Source organism: Ananas comosus, linkage group 21 (genome assembly GCF_001540865.1).
Source record: "Ananas comosus cultivar F153 linkage group 21, ASM154086v1, whole genome shotgun sequence".
Taxonomy (NCBI): Eukaryota; Viridiplantae; Streptophyta; class Magnoliopsida; order Poales; family Bromeliaceae; genus Ananas; species Ananas comosus.
The window spans coordinates 6,345,855-6,358,341 of record NC_033641.1 but is presented as its reverse complement, the minus strand read 5'-3'; positions in this window follow the sequence as shown (position 1 = coordinate 6,358,341).

Here is a 12,487-nt window from a genome sequence, read left to right as displayed (position 1 = left end):
CCCCCGATTCAACCGAAGTGGAGGCCGAGAGAGAGTAAGTGCTGATAGCTCTCATGACCTTCAAAAGTTTCAACCCTCTTACTTTCGACGGGAAGGTTGTGGATCCTTGGGTTGTGGAGACTTGGATCGCCTCGATGGAGACTCTATTCGAGGATATATATACTTTGGAGTGGGACAAGGTTCATTTGGCCACACATTGCTTCGAGAAGCCTCATGCCTCTGTACCACACCAATTAGTGCGGTCACTTGAGCACGCAAATCCTGAACTTTATTGGACCTTGATAACTCAGGCACCTTAGGATGTGGTGCCGGAGTAGATCTCGTCACAAGGCATTTCCTTGGCACCATTATCTCCTAAAACGCAACAATTAGGTTAATCACTTTAACCCACAAATTCTACACAACTGAAAGGCTAAACCCAACAAAACCAAATTAAGTGAAAGTATACAGGTGTATTTATTCTCATCCCTAGGTATCATGTCGTCGGCCGCTAACATAGCCTCCTTGAGTTGAGAATAAATAACACCCTAATTTAGTCTCCAACCACTATTAGAGACATACTAACGACTAAACCAAATTGATTTAACTTCCACCACAACTCATTGATCAACGTCACTCACGTACCTATGTCCTTATGGTTACCGTCTTAAGGTTTCCTAGGTCTTTTCTAAACATCTATACGCTCTAATACCATTCTAATTTGTCACACTCCAAGACCGCTAATTTGGTTAGTTCAGGCACTCGCACTGACCGCCGAACGGACAGAGTCTTTCCTGTCCGCCCAAGGCTCAACAACATTATGTACATGAGGTTCGCCCAAGAAAACAACAACATATATGATTTGCACGAGGGCAATATATAAGAGCGAGAGAGAATAATAACTTAACTATTACAACTAAAATATTGGAGTTTCATTTACATTAAACCAAATACAGCCATCTCCATTCATAATACATGGTTTAATACATGAAAAGTGCATGATCATTCCTAAAATGGAACCTCTACAAGTTCTCTCCAAAATACAAAACATCTCTCTCTCTACACATCATAGGGTAATACTACTATAATGAAGTCCACTATTTAGGGCACTATGCCCTTGCCGCGATTCTTGACGGCACTGCTTGCGCTAGACTCTGCAAAACAAAAAGGTGGGAAGTAAAAGAAGTTCCTAGTGGGTTTGGCCGCCGATCCCGCCGACTTTCCCACTACGTCTAATAAGGCATAAGTAGCAAGAAAAAGAACAATGATAAATAATTAATGAAATTACTATGCCTCTACAATATGATATAAGTAAACAAGTATGTTACTATGCTCATGATGCATGTTTCTATTTTGTAACCCAATGTCACGCCCTGGGACCGATACCAATTTGGGCCGGCCCAAGCACGTCAAACAAACGCCGAACGGACAGAGTTTCCCCTGTCCGCCCAAGGCTCATCACCTGTACAATTTCAAACAAGAAGTGCACTAGCGAAAACATACACAAACGGCTTACACGAGGGTAAGCAACAGCTATGAGTGAAAGAAAGGAAACTGAACATCTACACAAGTACTATGATTCTCTTCTGATCACATACATTGCATTTAACCAACTTGTACATTCATAAAGTCTTTACATACTTTTCATCATTTCTTTTTACATCACATTTGCTCGAAATAAACATTACACTCTTTTCTTTCTTTGCTTTATACATTAACATCTTAAATCATCAAATACAAAAGATGATAAAAAGGAATGCTACTACAAAATGTAAATAACCCAACTCAGGTGGCCTCTGACTAAGGTGCGATACCTTTATCGCGGTCGCTCGCCGGCTCGCTCGGTCCCGGCTCTGTGGAATAGTGGGGTAAGAACTACAACAAAGTTCCCAGTGGGTTCGGCCTCAATCTCACCGACTTTCCCACTAGGACTAACTCAGGCATAATAGAAATGATAAGTAGAATAGTAACCAAACTATAATCATGATACTAATATGCCTGAACAAATAGCACGGAATATGCTCAATGTAAATCATGCAAGTATGCAAGTTCTTTGTTCTTTATTCTTTATTCTTTATTCTTTAAGCTTTGCTTTTTGTTCTTGTTCTTTAATCTCACGGCTAACCCGGGGGTTTCGCTACATTAACTTGCTCACATTAAGTCCATCATCGCGGACCCTCAGCTGCCTCCCGCTAAGACCGTCCTTGGGTTTACTCCAACCCGTGATGCAAAACTCCGGAGCGCATCGCCCGAGGGGGAGCGACCGCCCTCGAGCACGGAACTCATAGCAAGTATGATCAATCTTTAACTCTAAGAATATATAGTTCAATTATTGTCTTTACGCTAACTCTAGTGTTCTTTACATCACTTTATTTTGCTAACTCTAGCAATCATTGTTCTTTAACTTTACTCGTTTTTTATGCCAAACTTTGCATTAACTTTAACCATTATCATTGTTCTTTTCATCACATTGATTCTTTGATGCCACGCACTAACTCTAGTGTCGACTATGTACTTTCGAATGCCACTCGATCTATGCTCATTGTGTCTGTCACGCCCCGAGCCCGCCTCTTTGGTCGGATTCGGGCACGCCAACAGACCGCCGAACGGACAGGGTTTCCCCTGCACGTTCAAGGCGTCGCAATCAATACAAGTACAAGAGGTTCCAAACAGGAACAATTTTCAACAACGATTGCATAAGGAAGGTATCAAACAACATAACACATCCTATGTTATTACAATCATTCATCTCATCATTTTACATCGCATTTTTCATTACATTGATCCTCAACTTCCAAATATACAATCGATTTCTAAACATAATATTACAACATCGATTCTTTTCTTTTCTTTTCTTTACCCCTAAGAAGCCGACTCAGGGTGCTGCTATCTGGTCTCTGTGGTAGGGCGCTAACTACGGAGCTACGCCCTTTTCCTCGCGCCGCCGGGCCGCTCGCGTGTGAACCTGTACCCCCAAAAACAACAACACGGGGGTGAGACTATTGTCCATAGTCGTGCTCAAGTGGGTTATCAGCCACCGCAGTGTGAAGAGCTTCAGCCCTTACCATAAATGGTTGGCACTGATACTTGTTAGTTCATACAGATTTACCCTTACATATTAATACATATCATAAACATTGTTCATATTGCTCCAGCATATATGCAGCAAATTATGCAACTCTTGGTCATTTTGTTACCATTCCTTCTTTTAGATTTATATTGCAATTCTTCTATCATATTAGCCTAAGTCTTTATTTCTTTAATCTTTATTCTTTACTCTCTATTTCTTTATTCTTTGATTCTTTGCTAAGTGGATCTCTTGACTCATAGGACACATATTATATAACCATTTTGCCATTCTTTATAACATTTAAGACAAGACGTTTCTCCAATTGTACCATTCTTTCTCAATTGTCATTCTTTGCACAGGGTTACCTTACTTAGCCAACTATGCCATCGAACTCGGTCTTGGATCAATTCATAATGAATACAAGATCCACTTCTCCAGATTCATGATTCCTTCTTGCTCTTGTTCTTTAATGCTCACGCTAAACCCGGGGGTTTTCCGCACATTAACTTGCTTCACATTAAGTTCATCTCGGCAGGATACTCACCCCCAGCTAAGGACGCGCTTGGGTTACTCCAGACCTGTGATGCAAACTGATCGGAGCGCATCGCTCGAAGGGGGAGCGACCGCCCTTCCGCGCAGGAACTCATAGCAAGTATGAATCAATCTTAACCTAAGGATTATGTTAAGTTCCCTGGCTTTTACACTAACTTTAGTGTTTTTTTACATCCATTTAGTTGCTAACATCCAGCAATCATTGTTCTTTACACCCCACTGTGTCAATTATCTAAGTAATTGAATACTTGAATAGACACACTTGTTCTTTTTGTTGCCACAACAGTAACTCTAGTGTGCTTTCATGTCACGTTTGGTTGCTAAGCTCTGCCATTATTATTGTTTCTTTACTACTTTGGCTTGTGTCTTTTATGCCACCATTATTTACATCGCCTTTAGCCATTATCATTATTCTTATGCATCACATTGCTTTGCCTTGTCTAAGCCATTGATCATTAGTTTCAACATTAACATCTCGATGCATACACGATATAAATTATTTAGATCGATTATATCATTCTAATAAGCCACGTGTAGACTCACATCATGCACAATTATATTAATTATCAATTCTCACATTGTTGTCACGCCCGGTACATAGCGGAAGCATATCCGGTACGTGCACAGACGCCGCCATACCTGCAGTATATAAGGATACACGGAAAGAAGAGCAAGTCGATAGGGAGCAAACAAGGAAAGTTCCACCTCGATATCAGAGACAATGTACAAGTCGAGTATATTATCAATCAGAAAGAACAAAGAGTGTACAATACCAATAATCTGCCGACTAAAGCGTAACGTATCACAAAGAAACATCTGGATCACAGCAGTAAATATACATCACGGGGTAACAAAAATAGGTACAATGGTGGTCTCTCTATATCATAGGCGACATCAACCCCTCGGCGCACCGAGTGCAAGGTGATTGGCTTAGCATGCCATAGCAACATCTAGCTAGACACGCGAGCCCTTGCCACGATCCCTAGCGCTCTCCTATAGATGGCTCTGTAAACACAAAACCACCAAAAGGGCGTGAGAACTATAAGACAACAATAGTTCGCCAGTGTGTAGCCGGCCAACACCAGCGATTAACCCACTAGGCTCATGATATACCAAAAGAAAGAAAAGGCAGTAACTGCATGATAGAATATTAATTTATGCAAGTTGCTAACAAGGTAATGACATGTAAGCAACCTGTAATATAATCTCAACAGTAATGAATTCAACGGAATAATAGAAGCTATAGCAACCTCATATAAGCATGAACATAACATAACTGTGTACAGTAACATCACTGTACACTGTACTGGTGATTTATTCATTACTGCCAAATGTCTTTTAGCACTTTCTTTCAATCCACAAGGGGTCTACGTGCACAGGTAGTCCAGCTTGCGCCTGCGCCTAATGCGCCCGGGTAGTATACACTCACCACGGCAATCCACTTCGCACCATCCCGCATCGGGCGAGCGACCCTCACAACTTGTCGCGTAGGCGCAACTCCGGAGTGCGGCTTGTAGGAGAGCGACCCTCCAAAAGCGTGTTGCCGACATGGCACGATGGCAAGCCAAGCATAATCCCTTGTCCACAATGTCTCAATGTTCTAATTTTCCAATTGCAGAAGTTCTTCACCCTCGATCCTCTGATCGGGAAATTCCAATACAGCAAATAGTAACTAAGAACTTAAGTATCTCACTAGACTTGTAAAACATGTAGAGGGAATGCTAAATCAGTGGCAATTATAATCTTTCCACTATTAGGCACTATTAACCTATCATAAAGCAGGTGTGCCATAGTTCTGCTACTTTAGAGTTCAAGAGAATGTCTATGTTCTCTACTTATAAGTGCTATCTACACTTGTTCATAAGTCATTCCACTTGAATTGAATATGAATATAAATATCTTTCATGTATACGTATTCTCTACTTTATAGAGATTTCATTCTAACTTAAGCACCAAACATCACGATGATTAGTATGTCAAATTCTCTACTCAATCACGATAAGCACTAATGCACTTATGCGAGTATTTTCCTATACGATACATATAGAAAATAGGGGACGCTTCACCTTGCTCTGGTTAGGAATACCCACCTAAATATAAGTTCAAATCAGTGCCAAAGGAGTCCCCAAGGATCAGCTTCCACTAGGTGGCTAATCCTGCCTGAACACGAAGCAATAATATCGTACTCAAAATTACGATGCGAATATGTCAATTTCGCGCAATTGCACTTAGTAATCAAATAGCGGAAATCGCTGTTTGCTCAATAATACTCATGTTAAGCTTTCCAAAATCCCTCACGTATCAGCCGGAGGTTAATACCGAAGGTCCTGCGACCCGCGCGACTTTTCCAAAACAGGCAAACAAAGTCGTCCAATTCTAACAATATTAGTCGGAATCATCGAATTCAGTTTTTCTAACTGAAATTCCCTACTAACTCTCAGGTTAGAACATTCTAGAACCTTTGAGAACGCGCAGGTCATACCAATTAGCTGCAAATGGTTCGAAGAACCTACCTGCTGCGAAGGAACAAACGAAATGCGTCAATAAAACCTGCGTAATAGTTCCGAAATAGTTATACTCACTAACTTATCCTTCATATAGCTTTAAAGCACCAATATCTCTGAGTATTTAGATGGATAATTAAGTTAGCCAAAAGAACCCTATCTTTTGGTGAAAACAACTTCTAAGTCAGCTTGGAAGCAACGAAGTACGAAACAGGCGTCCAAAACCAATAACGAAACGTAACTAAGAGAAAAAATCGATATTAATACCCTCTGCCTCAAAGCTTTACACTGCAGCTTACTCAGGTGGTAACTCACAGAAACTCAGCAAAAATTCCCTCTCCACCCCAGATCCAAACACCTTTCCTCTGAGTCTCCATCAGGTCGAGCCGAGCGCGGCGGCGGAACACGGCGCGAACGACCGAATTCTCATTAGAGTGTAGAAGAGATGAATAACCTAAGAGAAAGAGAGAAAGAGGAAGAAACCGCTTCTCTGAGCCTAGCCAACACTCGGGCGTCCAGCAAGCTCCCAGAGTTGTGCTGGGTTTCAAATAGTATTGGCTCAAAGAGGTGAAAAATGACAATATTAGCCCTGCTAGCACACGAATCTGCCCAAATGCGTACTGGTACAAGGAGTGATTGCTTGTGTACGTACGGTAACAACAAGAGAAGAATGCTTGATTTTCCGCAATCAATGCATTTTCTCTACTTTTAACACTCCAATGCTCTCTAACTTGTTCCAAACCAAACGCGCTCTGCCACACCCGCTCACTCTCTCAAAATGTAGAATGTATCCCCCACATTCCCTTCACACACAACAAAGAAAGTACAACTCGAGATCTGGCAATTTCGAAAGTTAGTGTCATTAAACATATATTAATTCTTATTTTAGCCATTATCATAGGTATTCTTTACATACATTTATAAATTGCTTTGTTGTCGCCAACTAAAACTCTGGTGTCCACTTTACGGCATTGTCGACTGCCTCGAATCTAAATTTCACCGCATGCATTTATTTGTCATCCCCATTGTAGTGCAGCATTACTACTCAGCATTTTCTGATTCGTTAACATTTACTACGGTGCATTCTCAGGTTAGTATAAAGAGACAGTAAATATAATTGTCATACTTTCCTTGAAATCGTGTTTTAGCATATCTATAATATGCACATCAGTAAATTAACATCAACCTCAATAGCATGATCAGTTTGGTTCTATCTTTATCATGCATTCTAATGCATACTTTGATCAAGCATTCTGAAGAGTAGCATACTTTATATGCCATACAATAGAAAACATACTACAAACTTTATCGGCACGGACAAGTGACTAATACCGACTTTCAGTGTGAGCACAACCCACCAACTCACAAGCGCTTTCCGCATTGCTTTGTCGACACCCCTTGCAATGGCTCCGCGGGCACGCGCGTAAACCCGGTTTGGCCACGATTGATCTCAAGGAGAGTTGCACTCCAGAGGCACGCTATCGCCGTTAAGTGCAGGAAGCTCTTCGCCAGACTAACACGGTGCTGCCGCAGATCGCATCCTCATGATTCTTAGGAGTCGGCCTCGGCTTCTTCACGGAAACGAGCTAACATCCGTTTCTTTAATAACTTTGCACCGGTCGACGAAGTCGCCGAACCGGACTCGCCAACGCTCGTTCGTTTTACCATAGGCAATGGGTAGTTTACCGGAGGTCAAATGAGATCACTTTACTGATTTTTAACAAAACTCCCATTTTTGAGCCTTAGATACACTATGCAAGAAATATCATATGCATCCGCTATGTCCATGGCAATAGTCATCTATTTAGCATCTAAGGATTCGCTTAAATCATGTCTTAGGTCATATAATTAAAGCGCTCTTAAGTCTATATTATATAAACTAGCCTTTACACATGCTCACATTACCAAATTAAAATGATTTAACATGCTAATGCCAAACCATTAGAAGGCTATTGGAACACTAAGATAAGGATTAACGCAAATCCTAGCTTAAATTATGAGATCGTCAACGCTTAGACACCATTCAGATAAGCTAAATCCACAATTGGAAAGCTTGCTTTCCACCATTAGAGAGAGCTTCAACTTCAAGCTAGCTGTACATGATGGAAAATCTTCTTCCACAGCCTTTGCTTAATTTTTCTTATCTTTTCTTCTCTACAATACTCTACTTGTTGGTGTAAGAGAGGGACTTTTTCTCTTTGCTTGTGAGTGGTGAAATAACTGGAGGTGAAAGAAAGCCAAGTCGCTGAAACTATAGGTACATAGAGAGGAAACTTGCTCTACCAGTTTCCTATGAACTTCCAAAAAAATCTATTCTCACGTTGGATCCAGGCAACTTAAAATCTGATATCTTTCGCCGGAGCTCTCAGAGTATCCGTTTGAGCTCAAATTTGACAGTCATATTCGGTTTAACGTACCGAACAAGAATATACTTTAAGTTTTCAGTTTCGACCCCGTTTGGTCACCGAAAACTGTACCGAACTGTAATCTTTATCAGATAGATTTCGGATTTTATTTCTCAACTTTCGGGTGTCAGAAAAATATGAAACTTTAAATCTAGCCTCATAAAAATATTTCTGACTTATCCTCCAATTTTCATAATTTTCTGAGACTCTGTATTTTTTGCTAATTTATCTGTCTCGTTTTCAACAGAAAATTATAAATCTTCTGTTTTCATTCCGATTTCAGCACAAGTCATTATAGACTTATACTTTGTTTCTCAAAAACCAAATAAAAATAGTATCTCACACTATTTTTATTTACTTTTATTTTTATGCCAAAATCTGGTATATTACAGTGTCACTTTGTTCTTTTGCCTCATTTGGGTGCTCACATTTTATCTCATGCATATATATAGGGTTAAACATTCATAGGGGTTCTCAACTATCTCATTAGGCAAATTGTACTCACAACATGCAACATTACATTATTCTCATTACATATACCCTACGATGCATGCAACAATGTATATAACATATGCTCAATTGAATGATACATTAGGCATAGAAGGAAGTTCAACGAGTTTGGATAGCATCACCCATCTCGTAGGTTCTCAAAGGTGCTCCGACGATTTTCTAGGGATTTTTAGACACCCGGTTCGCTACCTGCGAGTTAACGAAGCCAAATTAGGCTTATTTGGCCATAACTTTGCGTAGGCTTTTCGTTTGCTCCAACCGACCGCACCAACGCGTCGGAAATACCCCCAATTAGGTTTCTAGAAGGTCAATTTCACTTTGGAACCCTCGTAAGCAAAAGCCCCAATTTGGGTGCCCTAGCTCATAACATATATCAAACCTAGGGTTTGATCTTATTGGGAAGCAAAAAAAGCTTCATTCTACTCTAGAGACTCCACAAAAAGCATCTTTAGTTCAATCCAAACCCTAGTTTGGATTCTACCATGAGAGGGGTTGAAGCTCTCCTTCAAGCTCCACCTTCCACACCAATCCATGGTTTTGATCTCACAAGGAAGCAAAAGTAACTCCAAACACTCTAAAGGTTCTATAAAAATCATTCTTAGCTTAATCTAAATCCTAGTTTGGGTTCTACCATGATTAGGGTTCAAGCTGACCTCTAAAAGCTTTACTTCACAAAGCTAGAGATAAGGGAGAGGGAGTTTCTTCACTCCTTCTTCTTCTTCTCCACTTTCTTCTTCTTCTTTTCCTTTCTTTTCCTTGTCTTCTTCTTCTCTTTCTTGCCTTCTAGAGAGAGAAAGATAGGTGAGAGGGTGTGAGAGGGAGTGAAATGAGAGAAAAAGCCCTCATTGCCCTCTACATAACTATTGGGTTGCATAAATGCAAATAGGCCCCTCAACTTTCACTTTACTGAACTGCCCAAACTGGACAGATTTTGGGTTCGGGGACCGGCCTCCCCGACTTGGGACCGGTCCCAGAGAGCTCTCCCCGCGGGCAGCCAGGGCTCCCGCGCGATGCAACCGGTCTATCCCAGAGGGACCGGTCTCTCGGGGACCGGTCTCTCCCCGCAGGGACCGGTTCTCGAGAGCTGGTTTTCTGAGACTTAGCCGATTTTCGGCCTTTCTCACTTCTCACGCGTTCGGGGACCGGTCTCTCCCACCAGGAACCGGTCCCCGAGAGCTCAAAAACTGCAGTTTGCAGATTTTTGATTCTTAAGCTCTCGAAAATCTCCCACAATGCACTTTTACTCACTTTAACACCTTCGGACTTTCCGAAGTGTACCATCCTCGCACTTTGGTCAATTTAACTAAAGTTCGATATTTACTTCCCGAATTTTCGGTATATTACACCCAATCATATAGCTGACCCGAAAGGTTAATCCCACTCACAAAACCAAGGTCCACAATTGGGGAGAATTCCGCTACAACCAATCTGGGGTCGACTGCTGGGTAGAAACGTTAACCCATGTGTGACAACTCTGGAGCTCACTGCTCATGGTGTCACGACCATCAACAAACCGACAGACAATATGTTAGTACGATCCAATCCTCTAAGCTCGAGGATACCCTACTACCTAAGGGTAATAATATTTGGGGATCTACCAATCCCTAGCATCTAATGTCACAAGTGCTATCAAACACAGCTAGTCCATATGCCACCAAGTTCATATCATTACATTTCACTATGTTTTCTAATTTGCATACTAGTTCTTTGCATTCATAGGTTCCCAATATTCAACAACCCAATTCTCATGCATCTAATGTTCGAGTTCCCGATCCATGTTATCTAACTCTACTTTGAAGCGTGCAAGAAATTGAAAGCATAATACCATAATAACCCTACAATGCATAATTTCGATACATAAATATATATGACCAATAATGGTAATATAGACATAGGAAGAAATCCAACTATTTCGTATAGAACCGCCCACCTCGTATTGATGTCAAGAAGCAAGAAACCAAACCCCGCGATTTATTGTTGCCGATTTAGGTCGACCCAAGGTTAACAAAGATAAAACGACAATTTTCTTCAATAGGACACCGTAGGCTCATAAGAACTCTAATTTAAATTGCCCAATGTGTTGATTTATCCTTCAATTAGAAAAACAATTTCACCACGAACCTTATTTCCATAGAAACCCTAATTATGGTCCTAGGGTTCACACAATAGTCATCTAGTCAAATCTCATGGGGATTCATAGGTTATACTAAGTTCTCATGTCTTAAGAATCCCAAAACCATCAATTCTAAAGCAATAAAACCAAATCCTAACTTAAACATTCCAAAACCTCACCTTAGTCTCTTTTACTCCACAAGCTGCTCCTTATTCTTGAGCTTTTTCTTCCCTCAAGGCTCCAATCCTCAGCAAATCCCCTCCAAAACCACTTCTTGTTGGAGAGATTCTAGAGAAAGAAAGGAAGAGAAGTTGAGAGAGTGAAAGAGAGTGTGTTCTCAAGTAGAGAACAAGAGAGGAGGAGTTTGGTTTATTTATAAGTTTCCATAATTGTAAATAAGCCCTCCATTTTCCTTAATTTGCACTCATTCAAATTTTGTATCTCGCAGTTCCTGTAAACCAGAACGTTGGATTTTTGGGCATTCAATTGGGTTCCGTTACGTGACCTCCAGTACTGGTACTCAGCCTTCTAATACCGATACCCCAGGTCCAATTCTGCAATACCCGAGAGCTGATTTTTCTACACTTGTATTGGGTTCCAATACCCAACATCCAGTACCGGTACTCAATACAAAATTTGTAGCTTTAACATTTCTCAGTCCGTTTTCGCACCCAATAATGCTGAAAACACTCAAACACACTCAAAGGTCACTCCTAACAACTCCGAAACCTTAAGGACAATACATGAATCTCTCCAGTCGTCCCCTTACCATACTTCGGTCAATTTGACCAAAGTTCGGTACAATACACCAGGGAATCGATACATTACAACCCGGCCCATTTGACACCCTTATTTAATAGTTGTAAACTATTAAAAAAACTTTTTTTAAAAAATGGCCAATTTGCATTAAAAAAATTCACAAGTTTTAAGCTTTTGGTAAAACTGGGCCGCCTTTTTCGATTTTGCAGCTTCATGCAGGATTTTTAGAAAACTGACTAAAATACTCTTATTTCTTTCTTTCTCTCTTTACTTTTTTTGCAGTTCTTTTTTTTTGCCTCTCCGAAGATAGAGGCAGAGGCGGAGGTGGCCCGCCTTGCCTCTGCCCCCTGCGCCCTCGCTCGCGTCCTCGCACCACCTGCCCTCCTCGCCCCGACCCCACCAAGGCTGCGCTCACCGCTGCCTTTTGGAACGCCCCTCCTCACCTCACCCTATGCGACCTCACCGGCACCCGCTCACCTCCCGCTCTCCTCGTCTCTTACCCCACCGAGCCTGCGCCGTGATCCTTTTTTTCCTCTACGAGCCTCCTCCACTGCGTCCGCAGCCCTTCATGACCCACCTCCACCTCCACATCCAC